Source organism: Protopterus annectens, chromosome 5.part1 (assembly GCF_019279795.1).
Source record: "Protopterus annectens isolate FY-2018-M chromosome 5.part1, PAN1.0, whole genome shotgun sequence".
Taxonomy (NCBI): Eukaryota; Metazoa; Chordata; order Ceratodontiformes; family Protopteridae; genus Protopterus; species Protopterus annectens.
The window spans coordinates 478,456,340-478,469,610 of NC_056736.1; positions in this window are offsets into that span (position 1 = coordinate 478,456,340).

A 13,271-nucleotide genomic window follows, 5' to 3' on the forward strand; every position below is an offset into this window, starting at 1 on the left:
AGTGGAGTTAGTGGCATCTGTCCATACAGGGCATAGGTATAAGGCATGGTATTCCCTTTGTGGGGTATATTTGCAGACTTTACAGTTGTTGTAGGTGTCCAGTGAGGAACATGGCAAAAGGGCCATTGTACACATTTATTTGGCTACTGAGGGGATGGAACAGGGTGTCATGTCCTTTTACTTGCTAGATAACACACACTCAGTCAGGAGATGTAACACATCAAAGTACTTTCTGAAGTTAGTGGCACTGTTGTGGTCAACAGGCATGTAATCCATTGCTATGACCCCATGGTTTCTATCTAGGAGGCAAAATGCAGGGGAACTACCAATATAGTGGTTGTTGCCTAGCCAAGTGTGTTTGTGTATGATACATGGGTGGAGAGTGTTCTTTGAGTAATAGAAGGGCTGCCTATATTGTTCACTAATCCATACGGTCACATTTCGGGCTGTGGATTGTCTACACCAACATTTCCAGAGTTTTACATCTGTTGGCCTTGTAATGTGGACAGTGTGACATGTACTAGGTCCTCAATATAATAATTTAGCAAAACCCACCCCACAATGGATCCTGTTATTACACAATCACAGCAACCTGCACCCAGGATACTAATGACAGACACACACACACACACACACACACACACACACACACACACACACACACACACACACACACACTTTCCAGTACTGAGATCCATAGGTTCATTGCTTCACAGGTGTGCAGCAGGTGAAGGGGCCTGAAGGCTCTACAAGGCTAGGCCAAGGGAATACCTTGGCATCAGGCCACATGACAATAGTCCCCAGTGTGGCACCAGGGTGTAGTCCCTGGAGTGGTCCCCATGGGTGGGTATTTTATTCACATTACACTCATCTGGGTTTCTATTGTGGGTGGCCAGTGATGTGCACTGCTTGCCATGTATGTGATCTATATTCCATAACATGGACAGTGTCTGGGTTGTGCACATGTCCCACATCCATGTTCTTTAATGTGTGGAAGTGTACTTGAGGTCTCTGGGGCATGTTGTGTGGACAGATTGGTATCTTCTGGTGTAGCATTCCTGACCTCATTTGTCGAGACCTGGCTATGTAACTGAGGTCATGATTGCACTTACATTGACAGTATGATATGGGTATTCAGTGGAGTTAGTGGTGTCTGTCCATACAGGGCATAGGTATAAGGCATGGTATTCCCTTTGTGGGGTACATTGGCAGACTCTACAGTTGTTGCATGTGTCCAGTGGGGAACATGACAAAAGGGCCACTGTACACATTTATTTGGCTACTGAGGGGATGGAACAGGGTGTCATGTCATTTTACTTGCTGGATAACACACACTCAGGAGATGTAACACATCAAAGTACTTTCTGATGTCAGTGGCACTGTTGTGGTCAACAGGCATGTAGTCCACTGCTATCACCCCTTGGTTTCTATCTGGGAGACAATATGCAGGGGAACTACCAATATAGTGGTTGTTTCCTAGCCAAGTGTGTTTGTGTATGATACATGGGTGGAGAGTGTTCTCTTAGTAATAGAAGGGCGGCCTATATTGTTCACTAATCCATACTGTCACATTTCAGGCTGTGGATTGTCTACACCAACCTCTCCAGATTTTTACATCTGTTCACCTTGTAATGTGGACATTGTGACATGTACTAGGTCCTCAACATAATAATTTAGCAAAACCCACCCCACAATGGATCCTGTTATTACACAATCACAGCAACCCGGACCCAGGTTACCAATGACAGACACACACACACACACACACACACACACACACACACACACACACACACACACACACACACACACACACACACTTACTTGCCTGTATTGAGATTCAAACCCCTAATTGCTACTACAGTGTACCACATTTATTGCATGTGCCACAGAGCTTGTAGGATGGGTGTTGCCCCAAGGTACTTCTAAGGTAAGGAACATCACCAGCCCTAGTAAATACTGGCATTGGGTGATGCAGTAGGTGAGAAATCTCAAAAATATTTTACCCTACACACACATTTACATTTGCCAGGGGTGAGGTTCAAACCTCTATCTAACAAGCTTTTCAGACAATTATGTTACACTATTACCACATGCACCACTGACCTTACATGGTTCAGGGTTAGCAACATGTACTTCTAATGTGGATGATATCTGCAGGACTGCTAAAGTCAGGCACTGAGATGTGTACTGGGTGTAAATGGGTCCAACATCTTTGGGGTACAGACATACGTATGTAGATATATGTACACACACAATCACTTGCCACGGATGAGATTCAAACCCATACCTATGTAGTTATTGCTACAACATTGTTCCACATTTATGGCATGTGCCATGGAGGGCTGTGCCAAGGTATCTTTGAAGCTGAGTGACATCAGCAGCAGTGGTAAAGGAGGGGTAAGGGTAGTGTTGTAAGTGTGAATGACCACAAAAGCAGGTCTCTACAAGGATACACACACTCTCTCACACAAACACACATAGTTTCACAGTTGCCATGTCTGGGATTACAACTCCTACCTAGCTAGTATGCTACATTACAGTATTATGCAATTATCACAAGTGCCACAGAGCTTATATGTTGGAGAGCTGTCCAAAGGTATCGTAAAGGTGAGTAACATCAGCAGCAGTGCTAAAGGAGGGGCAAGAGGAGAGTACTAAGTGTGAATGTCCATAAAATCAGGTATCATCAAAGTCACACACACTATCTTACACAAACACACACAGTTTCACAGTTGTCAAGTCTGGGATTAGAACTCATACCTAACTAGTATGCTACACTATAGTAGTACACAGTCATCACAAGTGCCATGGAGTTTATATGCTGAAGAGCTGTCCAAAGTTATCTTTGAAGGTGAGTAACTTCAGCAGCAGTGCTAAAGGAGGGGTAAGAGGAAAGTAGTAAGTTCGAATGTCCATGAAAGCAGGTATCATCAAAGACACACACACTCTCTCACACAAACACACACAGCTTCACATTTGCCATGTCTGGAACTAGAACTGCTACCTAACTGGCAAGCTACACTATAGTATTACACAGTTAGCGTATGCACCACATAGCTTATATGTTGGAGAGCTGTCCAAAGGTATCTTTGCAGGTGAGTAACATCAGCAGCAGTGCTAAGGAAAGAGTAGTAAGTGCGAATGTCCACAAAATTAGGTATCATCAAAGACACACACACTCTCTCACACAAACACACACAGATTCAAAGTTGTCATATCTGGGATTGGAACTCCTACCTAACTAGTTTGCTACACTACAGTATTACTCAGTTATTGCAAGCAGCATGTGGTTTATAGGGCTGGGACTTGACCAAAGGGTTATTTCAAGGTGACTGACATCAGTAGGCATGCTAAAGTAGGGCAATGGGAGGTGTAGTGAGTGTGAATGGTCTCAAAATAATTCATCTCCACACACACACAAACACAAGCACACACACACACACACAGTTTAACAGTTGCCATGTCTGGGATTAGAACCCCTGCCTAGCTAGTTTGCTACAGTACAGTATTACACACACATTGCAAGTGCCACCTAGCTTATAAGGCTGAGACTTGGCCAAAGGGTTATTGCAAGGTGACTGACATCAGCAGGAGCACTAACTTGGGCAATGGGAAGTGCGGTGTGTGTGAATGGGCCATAAATCATTCCTCTGGAAATACAGCTTATTGTGCCTGCTTATTTGAACTGTTTCTTTCTGAAATTGGTGAGCCTTGGTTGCTGTAGCATAGACTACAATCAGGCATCCTGAATCTAGTTTGTTTGTATAACTTGAGCACTAATCCATGCCATCTCTTTTGGAGAAGGTTCCCATGCACCCTAGTGGCAGGAGTGTGCAGTTAGAACTTGACTGATTGAAGACTGCTGGAACAGGGCTCAATTTTGAGCTCTTTTACTGGTTAATTGGGTAATTTGTTTAAATCAGTTTGCTCGTTTTCTATTGTCATATAAAAAAATTGCACTTTATTTATCTGCTTTAACTGTATTTGTGTTTCTTTCTACTTTATTACTTTAATTTTGCATTTGCTGCTTGTTCTTTAAAGTACTAAAATGCATTTATTCTGCTGTATTTATTACTGCTTGTTAGTAGGCTGATTAAATTGAAACTGTTATCCTGAGCCTTTGGTTGAAGCACTTGGGCTTCAGACCAGTTGTTTTACATTAAGAAGGTTTGTGGTCTGCGCTGTTGTGGCAGGACAGGTAGCTTACATCTTTCTAAGTTGGTTGTTGCTGATTGAAGGCTTAGTGTCTGTTATTCTGAAAGTGTATTATTTCTGGTTTAAGCACTTAGGCTTTGGGCCAGTTATTTTACATTAAGAAGGTGTGGTGTACTCTCTTGTGGGAGGAAAGGGTAGATTCTGCCCTTTTGAGCTGGGAGTTTCTGGTTAAAGGCTTATTGTGCCTGCTTATTTAAACTGTTTCTTTCTGAAATTGATATGCCTTGTTTGCTGTAGCATAGGCTAAATTCAGACCTGCTGAATCTAGCTTTGTTTGTATAACTTGAGCATTAATCCAGACCATCTTTTTGGAGAAGGTTCCCTTGCACCCTAGTGGCAGGAGTGTGCAGTTAAAACTTGCCTGATCAATGACTGCTGGGACGGGGCTCAGTTTTTACCTTTTTATTGGTTAATTGTTTAATTTGTTTAAATCAGTTTGCTCATTTGCTACTGTTATATTAAAAAAAAATACACTTTATGTATCGCCGCTTAGCTAGGGTTAAACTATTCCTGGTGCCATAAAGTCTGCTCTTCACATTTTCCCTTAGAACTAGCCAGTTTTTTAGTTTTAGCCCTAAAATCTATTTATTTGAGCTCAGCACTTGTTTAGAACTAGTTGTAAGCACTAAATAAGCTACCAATTACTACAGCACTCAACATTCCTCACTCATTTAGAGGAAAACAGTTTTTAGTACTTAATAAAAAGCACATATCCAGGCATGTCTAAGGATCAGGTCTCTGTGTTTTCTCTTGTCTACCTGATGAATCTGGGCATCTTGGGGCAATGCAGCAATTGCCTCATGTACACAGACAACCCTATCCTCCTACCCCCCAACACTACAACCTGTGAGAGATGCAATTATATTTGCCAAACTGGAAGCAAAGCTCTCTTCATCCAAGACTGGACTAGACAGTCAAGAGGAGAAGGTAAACACTTGCACCACACCACACTCATCATATTGTCCCTCAAAACCCACACCACCAAAACACACACACAGAAATACAAAACACACACCTACATACATGGAGGCTCTAAATAAAAATCTGCTCAAGCAACAGAGACCTCCAAAGCAAAAATGCAAGAAACCTCCACCCCCAACACAACCCAAATGACACATAGCCCACAAACTTAGTCTGCCACTCAACCACAGCCCATAAGGCATAACAATGTGCCCAACACTCTAGTCATAGGTGACTCTATAGTCAGGCACACTGATGTTCTACTCACCAGGCTATGCAAAGAGAAAGTTACTGTCGGCTGCCTGTCAGGTGCCAGGGTCCGCCACATAATGCATGCACTTAGGTCACTCCACCACAAGTACAAATATGACTCTGTCATTGTCCATGTTGGTGTGAATGACCTGAGATATACCTCCTTGGACCAAATGAAAAGAGACATGGAGGAGGTCTTTGATCTTGTAGCCCAGGAAGTTATGATCCTAGCCCTGAGTAGCATCCTGCCATCACCCAGAATGTTACCACAATACAAGGACAAAATGATTGACTTCAACAATTGGCTAAGCTTCTGGTGTCATTCTAAGAGGATCCAGTGTTTGACTGCCTGGGATGACATGATCGACAGACCATAATGCTTTGCCAGAGATGGCCTGCACCTGTCTCCCTTGGGATTGTGGATACGGGATAAGACTTTTGCCACCCCTACAGTGCCTTTTATAGGCAAGGTTCAAATGACAAATTCACCACCTTAACAGGTACAAGCAAGCAAAATCTGAGAGTAATACTACTCAATGCTAGAAGTCTAAACCTCAAAATACATTCACTCGAGGCACTCCTTAAAATGGAGAACATTGACATCTGTGCAGCGACAGAGACCTGGTTCAAGACACCAGAGAGCACCCCTGCATTACCAGGCTACAATTCATACAACACCTTTCGGCCACCTAAGCTGGACCGAAACACTAAAGGCAGAGGTGTGTCCATATTCATTAAGGATATCCAAACCTCAAGGCTAGCTGCTCAGTATAATGCATCCGAGATTATCCAAGTGCAACTAACTCTGGCAAGACTGCAATCCAAATTGTAACTTGCTACAGATCCTCCACCATGCCCCAGGATTCCCACTCCTCATTTCTTGATACACTGGAAAATATTAGAGTACAACCCAACATCCTAATAATGGGCTATTTCAACTATACCACCATTAACTGGGAAAACTACTCATGTACCAACTCTTTTGCTCAACGTTTTCTGGAATTCATAAATTCCAATGCCTTGGATCAATGTATCCACACCCCCACCAAGGGCAGCATTATCCTATATCTGGTCATTACCAATATGGGCGATCAGTGTTCCACACCAGAGGTCAATTCCTCCTTGGCCAGATCTGACCAAAAGCTAATCACTCTAGACATCCACATCCCGCCCGACCCCCATTAGGGAAACCACAGTAAAAAATGTCTCTAAAGCCAACTTCATGCTTCTTAAGACAGAAGTAGCAAACTTCGTGACACCCATGCAGACAGACAATAGAGGTACAACTGCTGAATCCTACACAGATGCACTTTATAAGCACTTACATGAGTGCATGGATCATGCGATCCCTAACAGAGCAAAGATGCTATCCCCCAAAAAAAGGAAACCAATGTGGTGGTCCCCTGCCATAAACAAACTCTACAACAGAAGAAAGAAACTTTTGCAATAAAGAGCAAAATCCCATGATTGGAAGAACTCCCCGGTCAGCCTCAGTAAGAAGCTGAGATCCCTCAAAAAATCCTCCAATGCTAGTTACGAAAACTAAATTGCCACTGACTCTAAAGACAACCACAAAGCATTCTATAGCTATGTCAAGAATCTTAATGGCAGAACTCAGATCTGCTCTGAGTTACAGCACAATGGCACTAAATATACAGAAAAAACAGATATTGCCAACATCCTGGCAGATAGGTTCACCCCCTCTCACCCCCTAAAGGGCCCATCTCTATACCAGAAGAATGCAAAGTTCCTGTAATCATGGCTGCACAGGAGAAAAACACTCTCTCCAAAGCCAAGAACACAGATGGGACCTGACAACATCCCAGGCTGCATTCTACATGAACTGCAGAATAAACTGGAACCCCACCTAAGCACCATGTTCAGTCATAGCCTCACCTCAGGCTTTGTGCCCACTGAATGGCACACAGTGACGGTTATCCCAGTCCACAAAGGGGGAGCAACCATGGAATCCGGGAACTACCACCCCACTAGCCTAAAGAGCCTGGTCTGCAAGGCCATGGAATGTATCATCATGGATCTTATACACAAAGACATTGATAATCTCCAAACTCTGGATCCCAACCAGTTCAGGTTTGTAAAAGGCAGATCATGTCTCCTAAACCTGATAGACTTCTTTGAAGAAGTCAACAAAGCTGTAGACGAGGGTAAGGTGGTTCACACAGTCTATTTAGATCTCGCCAAGGCTTTTGACACCATCCCCCACTCTGGAATTATAGATAAACTCACTAAACTAGGTATAAATCCCTATGTCACAAGATGGGTTGCCAACTGGCTCACTGACAACCCCCACTGTGAAAGCACCAGACTCCAAATCCGACTTCAGACCAGTAACAAGTGGAGTACCACAGGGTTCAGTCCTGGGTCCTCTCCTGTTTGGTATCTACTTTTCTGAAGTACAGGCTGACACAGAAGGTCTTTGGCTAATGAAGTTCGCAGATGACTGCAAACTAGGACCCATAATCAAAACTTCTAATGATGTGGACATCCTACAAAGGGCCTCGCAGAAACATGTCTGGTGTCAAAGCCATGGCCTCAAGCAGAATGCCAAAAAGTGCATTGTCATCCCCTTTGGTAAAAACTCTTTACCCATGAGCTTCCACATAGGTGGTAGTCTACTTAACAGTAGTCTTTCCTTTGATAATTACATCACCACAGTAGTCAGGAAATCCTTTTACATGGCACACCTCATCACAAAATGTTTCTTATCCAGGAAAAAAGAGGCCATTGTTCCTCTCTGCTCGTCACTCATTAGACCCATTATAGAGTACAATGCCCCTTTTAGTATGTACCTCACAAGACATCTACAACAACTGGAAAGGCCGCTGAAATACCTCACATAGAGGATTACCGGCCTCAAACAGATACCCCACGCAGACCGTCTCAAACAACTCCAGCTTTACTCCATCGCATATCGCTAACTCTGAGGCGATCTCTGCCTAACATACAAAGCTATGTCAAACCCATAGCTTTTGGTCATGCTCCACTTAAAGAAATCCCAATCCCTCCGAGCTACATGCTCTAGAGACCTAAACCTTGTCACCACAATTAACAGAACATGCTGGAGGGATAGATTTGTGTCCCAGAGACTTCCCATACTCTTGAACAAACTACCTATCTATATCAAACAAAGCTCCTCATTAGCACTCTTCAAGAAAAATCTTGATGACTGGATGGGAAAAAGGAAATTCACCCCGGGGATCTCATCTGTAGCTCTGCTCGACAGAGGCACAAGAAAATACTATTCTTGGGTGGAGAAATCCAGGGTACCTTTTTGGCTAATCTTATACAGACCCCTAGAGCCAATAGCCTAGTACCTACCTATGAACCTATGGACACACACACACACAAAGCTTTACTTTTGATAGGCTGAGTATACAAATGCTAGATGAATACTAATTTGTACTATAATGTTACACAGTTATCACAAGCACCACAGACACTATAGGGCTGAGGGCTACCAAAAGGAATGTCTGCAGTGATCAACATCAGCACATCATGTGATATCCACCAATTGGATGTGTGGTTGGTGGGACAGACCAGGGCTGATATATCTGGTCAGTCACTCTTCACATTGTGATTTATGAGCAGGTTTGTAGCCACCCATTACTGGGTTTGCAGACAGGGGTAGTATTGGCACACACCAGAGTTTCAGACTTCACACACTCCATGCTTTTACACTCCCAACTCTGTTAATCTATCCTCTTCCTAACATTATGCGAGCAATATCTGAGAAGTATCCCTATAGTTGGCCCTTCATCCCAGCAGTATTTATGGATTGGTCCACAGTTCATGCAGTAGGACATGGTAGGCATGCTACTGGGATTTGACAACATGGCCTTGCATTTGTGTTGTGTTGACTGTGTTAGGTTGTTAGTTGGGACTCCATGAGATACCATACATTGGCATTACAGGTGAGGCACAGGCCATGACAGAGGACTGTAGGCCATTTGGTAGTGATGCATGCCTTCTGTAGCAGGCCAGTGCATTCTGTCACCCCTACATTCCCAGTTTATTAATCCATTGGTCTGGATGCAGGCAGGGTGCTGCTTACAGCTAGGGACACACCTGCATGGGACACCTCTTCAGCATGCTGCATTCTATGAGTATTTCCATACAGAAGTAGGGTCATACTGTACTCATTCCCAACAGCAAGGATATGATCTGTGATAAATCTGTGGCTGATGGTGGGGTGAGCTGAGTACATGTGTGACATGGAAGCTACTTGCAACTGACTTACAGATATACCTGGGACATTCCCCTTATGCTGCCTTGTGTGGGGACATAGGCAGTCTCTCATTACTTCATAACTGTGCCTTTTGTGGTCTGCCAGTGATTGGCCAGACTACATCAGTATTCCATACTACACAGACAACTGATGTGCTGCTAACCTGTATGTACAATTCCAAAGTTGTGTGCAGTTGACAGTTACATTTTATGTACTCTGTCTAGGGTACTTCCACCTGTGTACTGTGTGTATGTATGGGCACATATTCATGGCATGTCCATCTTTCAGACATTGACAGATATTGACATCTGGACAGTGAGTATGGATGACTGCTGACATGGGTATTGCTGAGAAGCATTGTTGTTGGCACTGCAGTTGTTGGAACATGGCCCTGTCAACCACAGCACTGCCCATAGCCCACTGAGGCACAACTCTCTATGCCTACATGCTGACCACTTCCAGACAATATTAAACACACAGCAACCTAACACACAGGCCCCTGCATATTGTACACATGCAACCATCTATCCTGTAGATTGGGCCAGGTTTGGAAATCTGTGCTCCACTGATATTACTCCTCAAACTTACATGTTACTGCATTTCTGCATAGGATTGTGGGAGGAGGGGGGCATACCTGATGTCTTTAAACATTTGCTATGACTGTACTGGTATTTCTGGTACTCTGTTGGCTCCCATTTCATTTTGTATTCTGACCTATCATGCAGACTTGAGGCATATCAGTAAAGCACAGATCTTAGGTTTTATTGACCTACATTTCAGTTTCAGACTTCTTACCCTTCAGAATTAACATACAGCTGCCAGACCAGTTGTAGTCTGTCTGTGTAGGTCTGCAGGGGTATTTTCACCAATGCCATAAATTGGAGGCCTTAGCCCAGGCTTTCTTTATGGTCATCTGCACCTGTCCTGCTGGCTGAGGCCGGTGGTGGATATGTGAGCCTCACTGACATGCATGTGTGTGTCCTATGGACACACATTTGGGCCACCACATGTACTCAGTGGGATTTTTCACTTTGTCTAGTACTGCTTAGCATGTTGACACCAGTATTTTTTATAGATTTCATACTGCCCATATAGGTGTCCACTATCTGCTGCCATCCCATTCAGCCACCCGATTCCCTTGCATGCGCGTGTCCATACCATAGATACAACTATGAGAACATACTACTCTGTCTAGTAATTGATAGGAAGAATGACTTACTTTATGGCTGTCCCTTTATTTAGGATGGTGCTGGAGGGCTGACTATGTCAGATGCACATAGTACACTCCTTATACATGGTAAAGCACAAGTAGTGTCATGTTTGACATCCCTTTTACTATATGTGTGAGTCAGAGAGAGGTGTCATTCCCTAGGTCCCTACCATGTCAGTGTATGTGCTATGCATTAACTCTGTGCCAAGGCCTGGGCATACCTCCTTCTGCCTACATGAGCAGGCTCAGGTAGTTCCTCCTCTGAGTCACTCTGTGCCTGTGATGGCCATGGCAGTGGTGGAGTGCTGTTTGGCCTTGCCTCATGCTGTTCCTGCTGCAACTGTGTCTGCAGGATCATATTGTGTAGCATGGCACATACTATGAACATTTGTGTACATCTAGCTGGAGAGTACTGCAAGGATCCACCGGATATGTCCAGGCAGTGGAACCGTGACTTAAGCATCCAGAAAACATGTTATGATTCTGGTTTGAGCGTGTGCCTCATTATGGAGTTCTTGTTCAGGTGTGTGTGCATTTCTGAGCGGTGTCATCAGCCATGGCTCCAGTGCGTAGCCAGCACCCCCCACTATGTGGCCATATGGTATGTCCCCACTGGCAAATGACTGATACAGCTGTGTCATATGCCAGATGTGGGAGTCGTGATAGCTTCCAGGGCTGCCAGCACACACATTCAAGATAATGCCCTGGGCATCGCACATGACCTGACAGTTGATGGAGGGGAAGCCCTTGCGGTTTATGTAGACCCTACTCCGCTCACCGGGTGGTGCTTTGATGTGTACATACATGCAGTCTATACCCTGAGGTAGTGGGTGCTGTAGACTGCATGCATGTGTACATGCATGCAGTCTATAGCACCCACTACCTCAGTGTAGTCTGCTATTTGGTGGAAGAGACGCATATTGCTGGTCAACCCCTCATGAGTGTTGAGGAAATATATGTGCTCACCGGCTTGTGATGACATGGCATCCAGGAACTGGTGGAGTACCTCGGATGCTGATGTCTGTGAGATCCCCATGATATCCCCAGTTGCCCTTTGGAAGGTACCTGTGGCTAGTATTCTTAAGCCTACACATAACTTGGTATCCACTGGGATGGGTTCCACTCCATTGGTTCTGTGTGTGAGGTGTGGCCGGCACAGCTCAACAATTTGCTGTAGAATCTCCCTGTCCAACCTATAGTGCTCCACTATCTCCAGTTCATGTACCCCCTGGTAGGTTACCCTGGGTCTGTACACTCTTCTCCTCACTGTGGGTTAGTTGTCGGCATTCACATCCTCACCACCCTCAGCCTCTTGCACATATTGATGTATGAGAGCGACAGCAGCCCCTAACATTTTGTTAGTTTTGTCAGGTAACATTTCCCCATCTGTGTACACCGGTGGTGTAGAGTTTGTTGGAAAAACTAGACTGGAAGGTGTTTGCATAGTTTATAGTAGTGTGCTAGCCTAGGCTGTTCCATGTGTAATTGACTAATTCTGATGCATTTCACCTGCCAACTATGCTAGTTCTCCTTGATTGCCTTCCTACTGCTGTTTTCCCTTCCCATTGCCTTCCCATTTAAGCTCTAAAGTGCACGGTGGATACCCAGTGCTCAGATGTGAACAGAGCTGCTATTTCCTGTTTTTTTTTTTGTTTGTTTAAAACCCGACACACACACCCATTTAGACAGTGTAAACACTGCTAGGCAGCCTCAGACACACCCTCTTCCTTAGTTGTGCTTAGCTTAGGGCAAACACGGGCCACAGAGCTCTGATAAGCTTACAGCATGCATGACACTCCCCCTTATGAGGTCATCCACCTCTTAGACTTATACAATGGTTTTGCTGCACCTACACAGTTGGGTGCAAGCTAACAATGAGAGTAAATCTGTGATTCAATATCAATCTCCTCATTTGCATAAAACAGAATGCTAATTCATAGTTACCACACTCACACTGAGCCTTCCCTCTTAGCAACCACTACCTTGTATTGTTGTCTTACGCATGCCATTGACTATTATGGCAAATGCTGATTTGGGTTTAAAAGCTTATTTCCCCCTTTTTTCTTATTTTCGAGGCGATCCCATTTGCGCACTGCTGCCCTACGGTTAAATGGCTGAGATCAGCCAAAAAAAAATAAAAATAAATAAATGAAGTTGTTTTTTATAAATTTGCAACTATTTCTCATGCCAATGGCCATATATTTGGCCATTGGCATGCCTACTACATTGAATACATGCTTTCTTTCAAGCTGTCATGCCTCCATTTTGTAATTTGCAGAAATGTGTTCAGTTAGTAACTGAATACATTTCTGCAGGTTACACTATTCCTGCACAGACACCTGCCTGCTTTCTGGATCAATACTTCACCTCATTTGCATGGTTTTC